Below are 15,742 nucleotides of genomic sequence, written 5' to 3'. Positions count from 1 at the left end.
AACGCCCTGTCTCTCCAGTTCATGTGAGGAGAAGACACCGCCCCTGACCCTGACACCATCCTCCCTGCTCCCCGTCTGGTGGCCTCTCTCACCTGGGAGGTGGAAAGGCGGGTAAAAGCCTCCTTGGAGAATCAGCCTGGTCCCAGTTCCTGTCGCCATGGCCACCTGTTTGTTCCTCAGGGCTTGAGGTTTGATGTCCTGCAATGGGCCCATGGCTCCCGGCTCACTTACCATCCAGGCATTCAGTACACCAAAGAGGTCCTGCAGCGACAGTTCTGGTGGCCCACCTTGGAGGAAGACACACGAGAGTTTGTCAACGCCTGCCTGATCTGCTGTCAACACAAATCCTCCCGCCAGGCACCTGCTGGTTACCTGCAAACTCTGCCTGTGCCACATCAGCCCTGGTCCCATATTTCATTGGACTTTGTTACCGGTCTGCCACTGTCGGGTGGATTCACCACAATTCCGTCGGCCAAGGAGACCACTGAACTAGGTCTGCAGCACGTGTGTGCACCTATGGCTTCCAGCCGCCGCTGTTCCCAGCTCTGGAGAAGGAAGCTTCCTGTCCATCCGTTGAGGTCTTCATCCGCAGTTGCCACCAGACCTGGACCCAGGCCAGTTACTCAACGGCCGCCAACCGCCATCGTTCCCGGGCTCCCACTTACCTGGTGAGCCAGAGGGTGTGGCTCTCGACCTGGGACCTTACCCTGAGGGTGGAGTCCAAGAAGCTGGCTCCTAAGTTCATTGGGCCACTTGTGATTGAGAAGGTCATCAACGGCTGTCAGTCTGTCAGACTCAAGCTGCCCTGCGCCACGTGGATCCACCCAACCTTCCACCTCTCCAGGGTCAAGCCCGTTCAAGAGAGTCCGTTGCAAAATGCTATCTATCTAGCTAGCTACTGATTGATTTAGATTAGCTACTACTTAGTGTGTGCTAATATTAGCCATCAGATGTAGCTAACCAATGATGTAGATTAGCTAGCCAGTTATCTAGTGTTTTGCTCAAAAAGGACATGGCAACAGTAGTTTGTATACGACTGATTTAATGAGACACAATAGATAGAAGCGCTAACAAACAGCTTTCACTACTATAGATGCTCGGAGCAGCCATCTTGGATTCTAAGGTCGGGGCTGGTGAGGTTCCTCTGACTTTCCAATTTGGGAACAGGAACTCTGAAATTCCGACTTCCCAGTTCAAATGGAACACGCCACTATGTTAGTGCTGTTTTAAAATATACTTGAAAAACTGTGAACCTGTCCTTTAGCACAGAGCATCCAATTGCCTGTTCTCAAACAGGCTCTTCTCTGCATACCTGCTGCTACACACAATGGGCTAGTTGTCTGGACAGCAGGCCAAGAGGCAAGGTGTGTGTTAATATGTGTGTGTCTCTGTTCGTGTGTGTGTGTGTGTGTGTGTGTGTGTGTGTGTGTGTGTGTGTGTGTGTGTGTGTGTGTGTGTGTGTGTGTGTGTGCAGTGGGTGATTTGATTCTGGCAGTGAAGGCAAGCAAATGCAAGTGGTGTTGAGGGCTGTGTGGAAGTGAGTGGGTTTGGGGGACAGAAACTACCGGTGCTACACTGCATCTCGTGATAAGATCCAACCCCAAACACACACGTGAACACACACACACACACACACACACACACACACACACACACACACACACACACACACGTGCATGCCTACTCTGCCCCCCCCTCCGTCCTGCCAGAATGGAATGTTCCATGGGCTGAGACTGACTCTGTGAACCCATTCACAAAACTGACACAAAGTGGCCATACTGCGGCGACACGCACACACTCACACACATGCATGTACAGACACTCAGTCCATCCCTCTCTCTTTCTCTCGTCTGTCCTTACTTTACCTTCTCACACTCCCTCCTTTTTGTCTCAGCCAGTCGTTCAGTGTGAGAGCAGGTGAACAGGTTGATTACGCAGAGCTTCAGTTTCTCAGGATGATTTTTTTTTTCTCGTCATTAAACCCGTGTTTCGGCACGGTGTGAGTGAAACTGTTTGCCTATTGTGTGTTCAGAGATCTGTATTTAGGGGGGCGTTAGCTGGAGTTGGCCGACACTGAATTCCTCCACCTTTTCACTCAGCCTCTTATCGGCCTGTTTTACTTTCCCTTCTCACTTTCCTGGTCTGTGCATGTGTGTGTGTGTGCTACAGAACAATTCATCTTTCCAGGAAATGAGGGATGGGGAAAATTGCAGGTTTAAGATTGCCAGTAGATGTACATGGTTGTAGGTGAGGCGACGTTCCAATTACTAGTCAATACATTACTGGTCTTTTTAATCTGTCACCTGTAATTACAGATGTTGTACACTGAGTGTTCAAGCTGCCTTTTAATAATTAGATGCTTCATGTAAGGGCGTCCTTTTCTGCTGAAAAGAGTTGGGGACGTGCTCACATGAACATTTTTCAGCATAATGTAGTGTCCCTTAGCAATGAGGCTACGAGACGTGAACTCTTGAACTTTAACACAGGCTACTGTGGGCTGTAGCCAACGCCAAAATAAAAAACCTGTCCGCTTTTACAAGGTGTTCTCTGCATTTTTAGTTCCTTCAACAACTCCCGCTCATCAGTTTACCACACACTCATACACATGAATAGCAGGAATAACAACAACCCTCCCTATCGAGCCTCTGCCAATCACAGGTCACACAAATCACTGTCATAGGAGCCATAACAAAACTTTTGACTGTAGCTGAACATAACACATACAGTTAACATCACATCACTCAGTCCGTTACGCTATGCAATTTTAGGCAATGTAATGGGGTATGGGTTCACAGAGGGCAACTGACCCTTCAATAAGCTCCGCCGTCTTAGTCACTGTTGCTGTGCCTGTCAAGCTTTACAGTGAGGCAGATTTAACATGGTAATTGGAAGTGATTATAATTGTTGTCGTAATTGTTTAAACAGTAGGGCATCAGCTCTACAGAGAAGTAAACAAAAGCTCATTTCTAGCTAGATTTTGCAAAATGATGATTCTTGCTAGCAGATTTTGTAAGTATAACTAGCTAATGTGAGCTAATGCTAATGCTTAAACCCCTCGATTCAGCTGAAAAGTGTGATATATGTAAAGTTATTTTTGGTTGGTTAATATAATGTTAATGCTAAAAGGCTGAGGCTAAAGCTACATCCCAGCAAACATTAGTCGGATGATGAAATATAACTCTTATAAGATAGAACTTGAGACGGTCATCCAGCCAGGCCAGCCAGACTGTGATCAAGAAGAGAGCTGGGACAACATGAAAATACTCAACTTAAAACAACAGCGACAGCACAAATAACAGTCATCCATCACATCCACAGCTGCAACAACATGTTAATCAATCTAACACTGAGAGCTCCACTGTACGACTGTCCAGTATCCAGTACCAATGGTCTAAAAAATGACAAAACAGAAATAAACGAAAGAATATTAACAATGTTAGTTAAAGATAAAAAATCAACCTCTAGATGTTAAGGCAAACTTGGATGCTGCACACTTTACCAACAGGAGGTCAACCAATGATGACTCATCATTGTATGTTGTCCTATTGTGTCAAAGTGTTCTCATTTGTTAGTTAACAGTTCTTGGTGAAAGCTAGTTCTAACATTTTTAACATTTTACTGTATGCTTTTAAAAAGGACAAAATCTGCCATTTCCAAAAGTATACATGTCCCTAGCGACCCCTATGGCTATGTACAAAGACTACATTCATTCATGCATTTTCAGTAGTTATCACACAGAACACTGCATGTAGGATGCAACCTTTGCAGTAGAAGCTCATTTTAAAGGATATAATGCGCCTAACATTTAGGCATGTTGTAAGTTGTTGATCAAGTAGCTGGTGACAAAGGTCAGGGTGTGCTCAAAAAGTCACACAAAGTGTCATCTTACCACATCTGAAGACAACTGTAAAGCCCGCCCTCCTAGAGAGGGGCAAAACACGATGATTCCAATAATCATGCACACATTTGCAGAGCCTACTCACAAAAAGTGACGGAAATAGTTGTGTGAAGAATGAAAAAAGAGAAATCCACCAACCTGAGTAAAGTAGGTCGCTCACTGGTTTGTCACTTTCGGGATGTTACAGATTGGTTAGATGCACCCACCCGACTCCGACCACGAAAAGAGGCTGGTTTCAGATGCTGCTGGTAGGCAACAGTTTGGCACGCACGTTATTTAAAGCAAACTAACGCCTTTACACCAGTGAAAATTAAAATACAGATGAAACTGCATTTCGATAGTATTTAGCTTCCATAATGTGACAAATTACAAAGTGAAACAGGATAGGCAGAAAGGACGTAATTTTGAAAGTGTTGTAATTTGAACAATGAAGAGTGTCTGTGTCTTGAATTTAATTTTTAGCTCTTTGTCGCTAAAAGTTGATTGATATTGGTTGAAATTGGTTGGTTCAAACCTAATGTTCTGCAGATAAAGCTGACATTTAAACACTTAAAATGAACAGCTCAGGTTTGTTTTCACTTGCAATTAAGCGACTAACATTTCGTGGTTGAAGTGTGAATTGAACAGTAGATTTATCCACAACCATTCTGTATTGCTGAGTTTGTCTTAACGGACTCTGTATGACCAAATGTTACCAAAATGAAGAAGAAGACTCAACTTCTTATGCTGTTTTGTGTTCCTGTTGGTTACACTCTATCACATGATAGTTTGTGTTGTTTCCCAGAGTTGGGACAGAGGACAGTCACACATGTTGACGTTACAGAGGTTACTGGTCAGATAATAAGTGGCTTCATTGTGGTTACAAGTCACAAGGATGACTGTTTCTTCTTCTATTGTGCCTTAGTGTGCTTTCAGATCTTTTCTTCGTCTCTCTGTCTCTCCTTCCTTGTCTCCTTGACCTTGGCAGTGATTGTCGCACCTAAACACACAATGCTCCTGCGCTGCCATTGGTTAGCGACACGCCACATGACTGGAGTGTCAGCTGATCAGATTCTAGGCAAAAGGGGAAACTTCTTTCATCAGGATGGAAGAAAAAAATGTAGGACTCTAATGTCGGATCCTCTGTGTGTGTGTGTGTGTGTGTGTGTGTGTGTGTGTGTGTGTGTGTGTGTGTGTGTGTGTGTGGGAGGGTAGAAAGGCTCTCTTTTTGTGCTGAGTCATTACTGTTAATCATAAGTAAGACACCGGGATTGGTTGACGGTGGCTGCAGGATGTGAGGTGACCCTTTGAATGAGGAAGTGTTACAACAGGACAGACTTTCCCTGTTAGCACAAGTGTAATCTTACTGTTTCTTGGATTGTTTAGGCAAAACTGCATTTTTATACCTTAAAAGTTTGTCAGCTTAAATCCTCCTGTACCTTCACACACACACACGTGTGTGTGTGTGTTTAGGTGTATGACACCCCGTGGTATTTGCTCCCTCTGTTGGGACGCTGATGAGGGTCAGCGGAGGCTGAAGATCAGTTTTTGAGTCTTTACATTTCAACTTTCTGCATGTGTATCCTAAGAAGGACATTAATTGAAACAGTTATTTCAGTTTGACAGTGACTCTAAAATATTGTGTAGTTTGATGGTTGTAAAAAAAAAGCTCATAAAAATGTCAGAATGAGCAGGATCGATCCATTTCTCTTTCCGTAGCTTCCCAGTGGTATTCCCTATGTATTCAAATCTGAACAAATTTAGCTAATGACTGAGTGGGAGTCAACTTTTAATAATTATATTTCTTAATTCATTTTTATTTAGTTTTGAATTTGAGATTTAAATCACTTTCTTCTTATTTCAATTAGTTACTGTAGTTTTAAAGTTACATTCACAGGTTTAGTTTCAGTTTTTATTTTGTGGAAATGAATGAGCTCATCTTGCATTTTGTTTCGGTTTTAGTTACAATTTTCCGTCAACTGGCAGACCAACCCATTGAAAATATTCATATTGTGTCTGCAATATAATGTTGTATTAGTTGCTGTCTTTTAGTCTTATTACGGGTCTTTGTTTCAATAAACAAAAGGGATTTTTAGCCAGCAGTATTAGTATTTTTGTAATGTTTTATTTATAATAATAAAAGTGAAATGGAAAGAGAAAGAGAGACAGAAGTAAATGGGGACATTGGGGAGTTGTGTGTAAGAATTGCGTAACTGTCACATTTATACTTAGAAAATTACCATAAAGTTTGTTCACCCATGTTGTAAGAAATATAAAAATTCAGTCCCTCCCACAGGTATTTCTTTCTTTCAGCAGCTAACTTAGGAACACACTAACACTGTCAGTAACATTATATAATTAACTACCTTTATAGGCCACTAAATAGCCAACATTAGCATTAACAGCTGTTTACTAATCAGTCTAGAAGACACGCTGCAAGTTCAGCAACAGGGATTGTTCTGGTTAAGGTTTTTTTTTTTTGAGTGTCAACAAATCTCTCTAAAACAAATTAAAATGTCCCACTTCTTAACAATCACTACCAACTTGTCCCCACAATGAAAGTAATAATTCTAATATTCTGCTTGTTCTGTGTAGATGTTTATCATGTTCCGTCCCTCTCATTAGTATCTCATCCAATGTAAAATCTGGATTCTCTGAATTCAACACTGATTTCAGTGTCAGTTAATCAGTGTGTCTTTTCTCAAGGTTGTTGCGAGCCTCTGAGTCATAGGCGAGCGTCACAGGCTGTGACGATTCTGGCTTTTCCTGACAGAACCTGTCAGTATGCCGATGGTTAACTGTCATGCCAAAGAGAAAGTCTGTCTTTTTTTTGAAGAGCCCTTGCAGGTACTCCTTCCTTCGTAAAGTACCTGGCAACAGAAATACTGTGTTCATGGTGCACTCGGTGTGCTGAGCGCTGAAATAATTCTCCCCCATCATGATGAAAATGCCTTTTGTGTGTGCATAAGTGCAGACGTGTGCCACACATGAACATACCGTACACTTGAGGGTCAGAGTTTGGAATTATGGTCACCCTGGTTTAGCATCAGACTTCATCCATTTACTTACCAACAGCCACGTCCAGCTGTGGAAAACATCACCAGCATTAACTCCTGTATCACTTTCTTTCTTTGCCGTCAGGGTAACGCTCTTTCTTCATCCTCTCATGTTGGATTGTTCATATAATTTTGAATGCTTTAAACTAAAACTCACGCAATCTTTTAAAAGGTTGGTAGAGACACGCAGGCAGACGGAGACAAAAGGCTGATGACAGAAGCCACAGATAAACACAAGGACACAGTTATTTAAAGTGTTTCTGACTCAGATGACGGTGTCTTTCTGCTGCCTGCTGGAAGCATTAACGGGCACTTTGTTTTGCCAAAGCCTTAACTTGTCTCACATGCCCTGCAGGACCGACATGCATCTCAGGACGTTCACATTTCTGTAATGTTTATGTTTCCATTAACGGTTGGTAAAGACTCTGACGTTTACTTTCGGTACAGTACAGTACCTCTCAGCGGTGACATTGTTTCAGTCAGTGTTTCTGAACATGATGTTGAAATGCGCCCAGCCAGCGATGATATAATGTTTGACTCAGTGCTTAAATCTGACATTTTACCGCCGTGTAGAACATAATATTAGTTTTAGTAACAAAGCACACGTTTCATCAACTGTATTTAAGTTAAAGCAGAAAATTTTAGTGACAGATCTGAGTCATCAACAGAATTATTAGCTAAAGGTTCTGAGTGGAGACTGACACAAAGATGATTCACATGTGAATGTGTGTTTATGTGCTTGTGTGAGTGTATTTTAGATATTTGTATCAGTACAGAAAAAAGAAATGGAAGACTCATTATAAAACAATAACTTGGTCAGTTTTCACACACAAACTTATACGAATATTTTATGATGACGATACACTCAGTGACCATTTTATTAGGTATACCTGTATAATCTAAATCGAAATGCAGTCCAATATAACAACTCAGCCTTGTGCTACTTCTACATTAATTGATTCTGTGAAAGTATGTGTTCATTACTGAGGTTGTAGTTTGCGGTGGTGCTGGATTGGACTGCGTCATATTGAGAGGTGTTTTGTTCACACCTTTTACAAACATGAGGGGGTGAAAAACAGGTTTCATTATGATGTGGTCCAGTGCAACACCACAATAATAAAAACATGGTTGAATATTCACCTCATGTAAGGTTTTTACCAAAAACTGTACATTATAAACTGCATAAAGTTAGAACATGTTGTGTTTTATTAGACTGTACAGGTACAGGTGTTTCTAATAAAGTGGCCAGGAAGTGTATGTGTGTCAAACAATAAATGTTATCATTAAAGATGACACTAACAGAAAGTAGACTTATAGCCTAACTGAAAGCTTTGAACACTAAGCATCATCAAAATTTTAATGATCTAATGAAAACCATAAATACAACTATATTAAACTTGTACTGACAAAAGTACAAGTAACATATATCTGCCAACATGCACGGCGATGTTGATATATGTGAGTGCGTCTGTTAATCTGACAGCAGAAACAAACACAGCAGACTCCTCCTCAGACTTTAACATCCCCCTCATCTGTCTCAGTGACCGTTGCAAAGCTGTTTGTGTGCAGCTTCTTGCAGTTACGTACAAGTTCATATCAGACCTGTCGGGCCAGTTCCCACATGTCTCTATTTCTGTCTCCATGAACTCTGAGCTGATGGCCATCTTCACCACGTTCTGTTGTCTTCAGTGCCTTTATTACAGAAGTCTCATTTGGTAACACTTTGACATGCCAGCCCAGGATTTACAGTGTAATTTTGTTGTAGGAGTCAAATACTGACAACTGGTTTTAACTGTAGGAACAGTGTCAGAAAACAAAAATCAACAGCTAACAAGAGAATATCCACTGGGTATTTTAACAGATGTAGATGAATCAAACATAGCAAGTCTCTAATGCTTTACGCGGTAAGAACTATTGTGCTATTGATCGTGCTATAAAGTTTTGATTGTTCTCCCTTGTTATAATCTTTAAATAAATCGTATGAAGAAGTCAGTAATATCACGTAGGAAGAGGTTAAATATGCTTCAGCTGACTCTGTCCGATGCTCTCAAGGGTCAGACACCTCCTCTAATCAGACACTCAGTGGCTGATTAGAGGAAGTGATTTAAGACGTTGGAAGTTTGACTCTGGTGACAGTGCGTAGAAAGAAAGTAGTTCCGGTAGATTCTACTGCACAAAGAAAGTAGTTCTGACATGAAACTACTCACAACCGGGTCTGTGGATTATCACAAATAACTGGGTCATGATTTCTGGAAAGAGATACAGGTGCTGAGCTTTTCAAATGTATTTTTTGGCACTTTGAGCGTTACAAGCTGAGTTTGATTTAGTCCCATTACACTGGAGAGAAAGCAGACATGTCTGCAGCTGATATCTCCAAAACTCTGCAACTCACACTAAAAAAACTAGATGGATAAATAGAACTACAGGCCAGAGGAAAAATATGTATTTTGGATTTTGGGGTGAACTGTCTCTTTAATAAAATATTTTTTGTCGCCTTAGTCCATGTGCTCCAGTTTTTTTGGACCAATCTTCCATATTTTTCCCGTGACAACAGTAATATCATGCGTATCTTAATGTTAATCTCCAACAGCTTTATCTCTATAGACGTTTCTGTTGGGTGGGGCAGCCTCAACCCTAAAAACTTCCAGGAGCAAAGGGTGAATAGTTCTGATGATATTTCATCAGTCACAATGAGCAACAGCACCTACACTGTCATCAGTTCAAAGATCACATGCTGGCAGGCTAAACTGCCTGTGCAGTGGGCCACTATTTTACTGTTTAGTCTCCTATGAGTACTTTGTTATCCTCCATAAAGTTTCTCATTATTCTAATATATCTAACCTTTTTTACTGGACTTTCTTGATGCCTGGATGAGACCACTGTCGTCGTTTTTGGGAACGTATCCAATATGTTTTATATGTTTTTTCAACAGTCCCTGCACCTAGGTTTCAAAATTACTGTAATACTGCGGTTTTTGTATTATATCGTTCCAAAAACACTTTATTGGTTCTGCAGAAACCAAGTTTTGTTGCCTACTGTACTGTACCCCATAGATACCCAAAAGATACCCAGTATAATTTATTCCTCCTTACCTCTAAAATACCAAATTCTCATTCCCTTATTCCCCATAGTCTTGTTTGCTTCCATTGTATCCAGCATGAATCTGCAAGTATTTATATTGATACTTGACCCATACAACATAATTAGCCTGTAAATTATGGACCTCTTTTGTCTTCCAGTCCCAGTTGCACATTTAGCTGCCTAAGGAGGAGGGTCTCTCTCTACAATCAGCAGTATATTAGTGTTTAATTAATGATTTATTAGACAATCTAACATACTGCACCTGTATGCAGATTGATGTATTAGTATTTGTTTGTCAGCGGGTGGACACCCAGCAGTGGAGGCTGGTGTATAAACTGATAAAGAATGACAATACAGCAATACACAGCTGTAAACGTATCATATATGTGTTAATAGGAGATTTTGTTAGGCATAAAACTACAACTCTAAAAACACTTGAGGAAACAAGCAATATAGTTTTTTAGCGACATTTAGCAGAACGGGTGCCAAGCAACACCCAGATGCAGTTGAAAGCATGTCACTGTCTTCCAGATGTTGTCACTTGCCAATGAGACTGTTTTTATCAGAGTGTAACAAAAAAATACATTATACTGCTGGCAACTGACAACATAAGCGATGAGCAGTGAAAAGTGAGCATAATAGGCTACAAATAAAACCTAAAGTTTCATTATTAACTTACCATCGATCTTTAGTTTGTTAACTTCGGTGGGTTGGTGGGGTAACAACATCTTTGTTTTTTACTTTCTTTGTTTTTTTTTGCCAGTGGACCATTGATGTGCCTGTTAAGCCCTGCACGTAGGCCAGCATAACTGCTGAAACTGGCGTTCACCTTTCCTGTTTTTGATAGTGGCATTAAACTGATGAAAAGCTTGGTTTAGCTCCATTTTGACAATAATTTTAAAATTGATAGCCAGATCAACAAACAGACAATACAGGCTTCATTTCTTGACTTTTCCAACACCAACTCTTATTAATTTCAGTGTTTCTCTTTTCTTTTTTTTTTTTTTTTTTTTAAATCTTCCTCCTCTGTCCTGTTCATAATTTTCAGCCACTCATCCACACTTAGCCCACCCAGTAAAGCAGAATTCACAATGAAACACATTTTTACATGATGAAACAGTTTGTTTGGAGTATTTTACAATGGCTTTGAATGCAGGTCAGCCAACCATGACCAAGGGTTGGACCTATCCATTTTATAATAAACAAAAATGTTCTTATAGTGTCTTACAGCTTTATTACAGTGTTTTGTTGGCGGTATTTTCCTATTTTTTGTCGTTATGTTTTCAAAGAGGTTGCTCATTGTCTTTTTGAACTGGTTTGGGATTGTTGATGCAAGCTTGAGAGACACTGTATGTGATATTTAGATATTGGGCTATATAAACAGACCTGTCTTCACTTGACTTGATACGTGTGTGTGCGTGAGAGAGTGTGTTTGTGTGATACAGTGTGCCGGTAATAAAGTCATCTTGGTCTTTGAATCATGCTCCTTTACTCCTTTAAAATAGGTTTATGGCTGCATGTAGCCTTAAACTCCAACCTCATTATACCCTGAGGAGACAATAGATTTCTTCATCTGTAAACTTTGAACGGCCTATCTACATGTACCATGTGTGTGAGTGTGTGTGTGTGTGTGTGTGTGTGTGTGTGTGTGTGTGTGTGTGTGTGTGTGTGTGTGTGTGTGTGTGTGTGTGTGTGTTTGCACGCACGCTGCCAAGGCAAGAAGGCAAGAATCATTGATTGCATGTCCTTCATTAACAGAGTCATTGGTTAATGTGTCACTTGTACAATGGCAATAGCACACAGAGACACACACACACACACACACACACACACGCACACACATATACACACACTTGTGATGGAGTAGAACGACACCCCATTCGTCTGATAAGAGTCTATAGGCCCCGTTCTTGTTCTGTTTAAGGGTTGTTTAAGGTTATGTACACTTCCACACATTGTCAGCGTGCAGCCCTCCTTCCTTTTCTCTGTCACCCTCTGGTCAAATATGACTGGAATGTGACAACTTTAGTGCAGTTTGTGTTCTCTTTATCTCAGCCGTGTTTATCAGTGTGTCGCCAGCAAAGTGACTTTCAATTCAAACTTAATGCAGCCAGAAAACATAAAGCTTATGAGCACTTTGTCATAGTCATTTTGGTGTCAGGTTATAACACCAGAATCGGTCAGAAGAAGTCCATTTGCATGTTGTGGCTAAACCATAAATGTGTAATCAGTGGTAGAATGTAACTACTTAGTCCCACATTTACTGAAGTAATAACAAAATGTGATAATTTGTTGCTCTTCAGTTTAATTATTTTTTATTTGTATTTAATAACTGCAACTTTTATATTTCTGTCGGTTAGTGATATATTTTTTTTTGGTTGGACAAAACAAACAGTCTTAAGGTGTCACTTTGGGCTCTGGGTAATTGTAACAGCATCTTCTCACATTAATTGCAGTCTTACATAACATAGATCCTCCTGAACCAACAACAGCTGTAAAATACTGCTTTTACAGTAATGCACCAGTAATAATAATCTAATGATATAATATATAATATATAATAATCACAGGGGGTACTTTTCTGCTTTCAGTACTTTTAATATTTTAAAGACATTTTCCTAATTATTCTTAAATATTTTTTACTTAAGTGCAGGACTTTTACTCTGTAGAGTCTGCCATTAGTGCTTTTACTGAAGTAAAGTATCTGAGTACTTTCTCACTGCTCTGTGTAAAGGACTTTTGGATAAACTAGACTGTGGACGCAAACTTGTTTGAACTTCAGATTAAAATCAAAGGAACTTTCTCATACTGATAAAATACTATGAAATACTACTATCTTTAAAACCAGCTGAAAAATCAAAGAGAAACTTGTCGAATTCGGTCTTCTGCAGGTTTATCCTAAAATGCCTCAGGCAGAGATTACTTAGTCTCCTCTGATTTACAGTGTCTTTCTAGGAACTGTTTGAATCGTTTGAGTCTTTATTGACTTAACAAGCCTAAAGACATACAAAAAGTTAATATTTGGTTTGATGAATCATGGTGGTTCTCTGAAAAAAACAACAACACTGACTGCTGAAATGACTGATCGTGTAACGCTGATGAACTTTGAACTTTTGTTAACCTTGTCATGGCTTCTTAAGGTTTGATCTGTTGCCACTTGTGGTATAAGGATTGGTTATGTTGGCTGCTCCACCACTTTGGTCCAGACTGAAATATCTCAACAACTAATTGGATGGACTGCTATGAAATAATAATACTTCCAAAAATAATGAGATTCCCGTCAGCCTCAGATGATGTTAGCTCAGTGATGATTAAGAAAACGTGATGAAGGTGGGAAACATTATACCTGCTACACACCAGCCTGTTAGTGCTGTCACTGTCATTGCACCGTCATTATTATGGATTTATGAGAGAGATTACAGCAGAGAAAGTGAGCTGCTCTCATGGCTGTAGACTCTAAGTCTTGTTTGAGTATTAAAAATGAACCGTTACCTGTTTCTGTGCTGGTTTATTGGAAGTGATAATTAGAAATGAGAGCGTGTGTATTACTAAATACATTTTGCACACTCCAACATTAACTCCTGACTTTTCCCTGATCGTTGTCACTCACACCCTCTGCCCTTTTATCCCTTCCCCTCCCTTTTTTCTTATTCCTTATCAGCTAGGAGAGAGAGATTGCAGGAGAAAGAAAAAAAAGGTGGGGGGTTACCTGTACTGAGTGGCCCCACCTCTCTCTTCTGGCCATTGAGAATGAGTAAACACCAAACCACCTTTGCTAACCTCCACACTCAAACACACACACTCACACAGGCGGGCGAGGAGACTGTGTCGCTGCTGCAGCCTGTCAGCATCAAAAGAGTGAGTGAATGGACAGACAGAGAGTGAGTTTCAGACAAGTGTGACTGAGCAAAGTGACTCCAGAGGCAAACACACCGGCTGCTTCTTCTTCTTCTTCTTGGCCTGCGCGTCAATATCTGCGCCCCTCAGTTTGGGATACAGGTACAGTGTTGATATCGACCCTCAAGAGTGTTTCTGTCTTTTCGTACTGAAAACACGTTTTGTTTATGTCGCTTTAAAATCACTTCTTATTGTTGTGTCACTCTGAAATTGAAACATTTTTTAAAAAGATCACTTCTGTCCACTGAAAATCTTGATCAGGTCGCCTAGAAAAATCTGATTTTGCTGTTGGTGAGCAAAATTGTCAGGTATCTTTATGATAGATGACCTTAACATTTCTAGTGTGCTGCAGCCCTCCATATAACAATGTTTGAAGTCAGGAACCTCTTTTTTTTTACCTTTAACTTTAACTTTAACAAAAATAACCACCTGTAAGCAAACACCCAAATAATAGGTGAAAAACTAGAATAATTAGTAGAGTAGAATACTAAACAAAATGCAAGTTATCTAGAATAAGAAAAATAAATAAATATATACACTGCAGTTTGCTCGAGAAGAGATGTACTATTACACCAGATGCGGAAGTATGGATGTAAATATTACACAACAATAATTAATTACTGCACTGGAATAAATGTAATATTGCATTAATATCAGAGAAGAGCACTGGGTTTTAAATTTTTCTTGCGTTTCTACTCTTGGAGTTGCTTATTTTCTCTTTTATTAGTTTAATAGAAGAGAAAAGAAGCATTTGTTGGTTTTATTAGTTACAGTTCACCATTCGTCTCTGTTTCACCGCTTAATCAGAGCCAAAATGATTGGAAACAGAAAACAAAGGAACTTAAGCCAATCAGTGATTGGAATGAAGATCAGGATGTCCTTACAATGAAACCAGTGGAACCAGTGGAGTGGCATGGCACTGTATGTGTGTGTATCCATGCGTGTGTGTGTGTGTGTTAAAGGTGGGGGATAAAAAATGCTTCAGTGACTACATGGAGAGGCTGGTATTATCACCCACAGACTTCCGGGTTCCTCGTCATATAATATGTGGACTTTTACCCCGATTAGCATTGCTGCATTGTTTGTTGTGTGTGTGTGTGTGTGGTGTGTGTGTCTGTGTGTCTGTGTGCCTGTGTGTATGGTGTGTGTGTGGGTGGGTGTGACAAAGAATCCAGTGATGTGGTGTTAAATTTCATTCAGCTGCAATCAAAGCTACACATGCAGTGAAAAAATGCTGTTTTTGATGATTTAGTTCACTTTTTTTGTGAGAGATGTTCAAAGTTACGGTTAAAAAAAAAACAATTGTGTTGACAGAAATGTTATTTCAGTGACACGTTTCTACGGTTGTGTCATTGTGAGAGTCTTAACTGTGTTTGTAGACAGGGAGGGCCAGTGTTTGATTATAAAAGTGTGTATGAAGGTTAGCTCTTTTGTAAGCCTGTACAGTCAGTGTGAGTGTGTGAGGTATGCTGAAAAAACAAAATGAGGTTACATGCAAATATCTGGGTACCAAATGTCATTAACTCTCCATCTCTCTGGTTTCCCCTTACAGACCTTCAGTAGTTTTTTATTTTTGTTTTGTTTTTACTTTTTTGTTTTCAATTTAGTTTCAAAAGTGTGTTTGCTTGTTTAAGTTTAGTTTTTGCTTAGTTTTTATTAGTTTTATGCCCATGTTGTGCAAGTAAATCTGGCAACTCACTTGGTGGTTAAAAAAAAAAGTAATTCTTTAAGCAAGGTGACAGAAAATGCTGTTTTCAGCCTCTCAGATATGGAGATTTATGAATTTTCCTAACTTACTATCATATTAATATTAAAATTGACAAAACAAAAC

At 40.0% G+C, this 15,742-nt stretch overlaps 1 protein-coding gene across 10 annotated transcripts in view; it reads left to right on the top strand.

The window, feature by feature from the left end:
- Positions 1-15,742, top strand: part of rbm47 (RNA binding motif protein 47) — a 48,152-nt gene that overhangs the window by 10,918 nt on the left and 21,492 nt on the right. The window contains exon 1 of one of the 10 annotated variants that reach the window (XM_084715358.1): positions 13,799-14,013. The exons of the other annotated variants lie outside the window; for them this stretch is intronic. The gene's annotated coding sequence lies outside the window, so the exon portion shown is untranslated. Of the gene's footprint in view, positions 1-13,798; positions 14,014-15,742 lie in introns of those variants that run through there. 10 annotated transcript variants of the gene reach the window in all.

Source organism: Lutjanus erythropterus, chromosome 3 (genome assembly GCF_056507025.1).
Source record: "Lutjanus erythropterus isolate fLutEry1 chromosome 3, fLutEry1.hap2, whole genome shotgun sequence".
Lineage (NCBI taxonomy): Eukaryota > Metazoa > Chordata > Actinopteri > Lutjaniformes > Lutjanidae > Lutjanus > Lutjanus erythropterus.
This window is presented reverse-complemented; position numbering and strand designations above follow the sequence as displayed.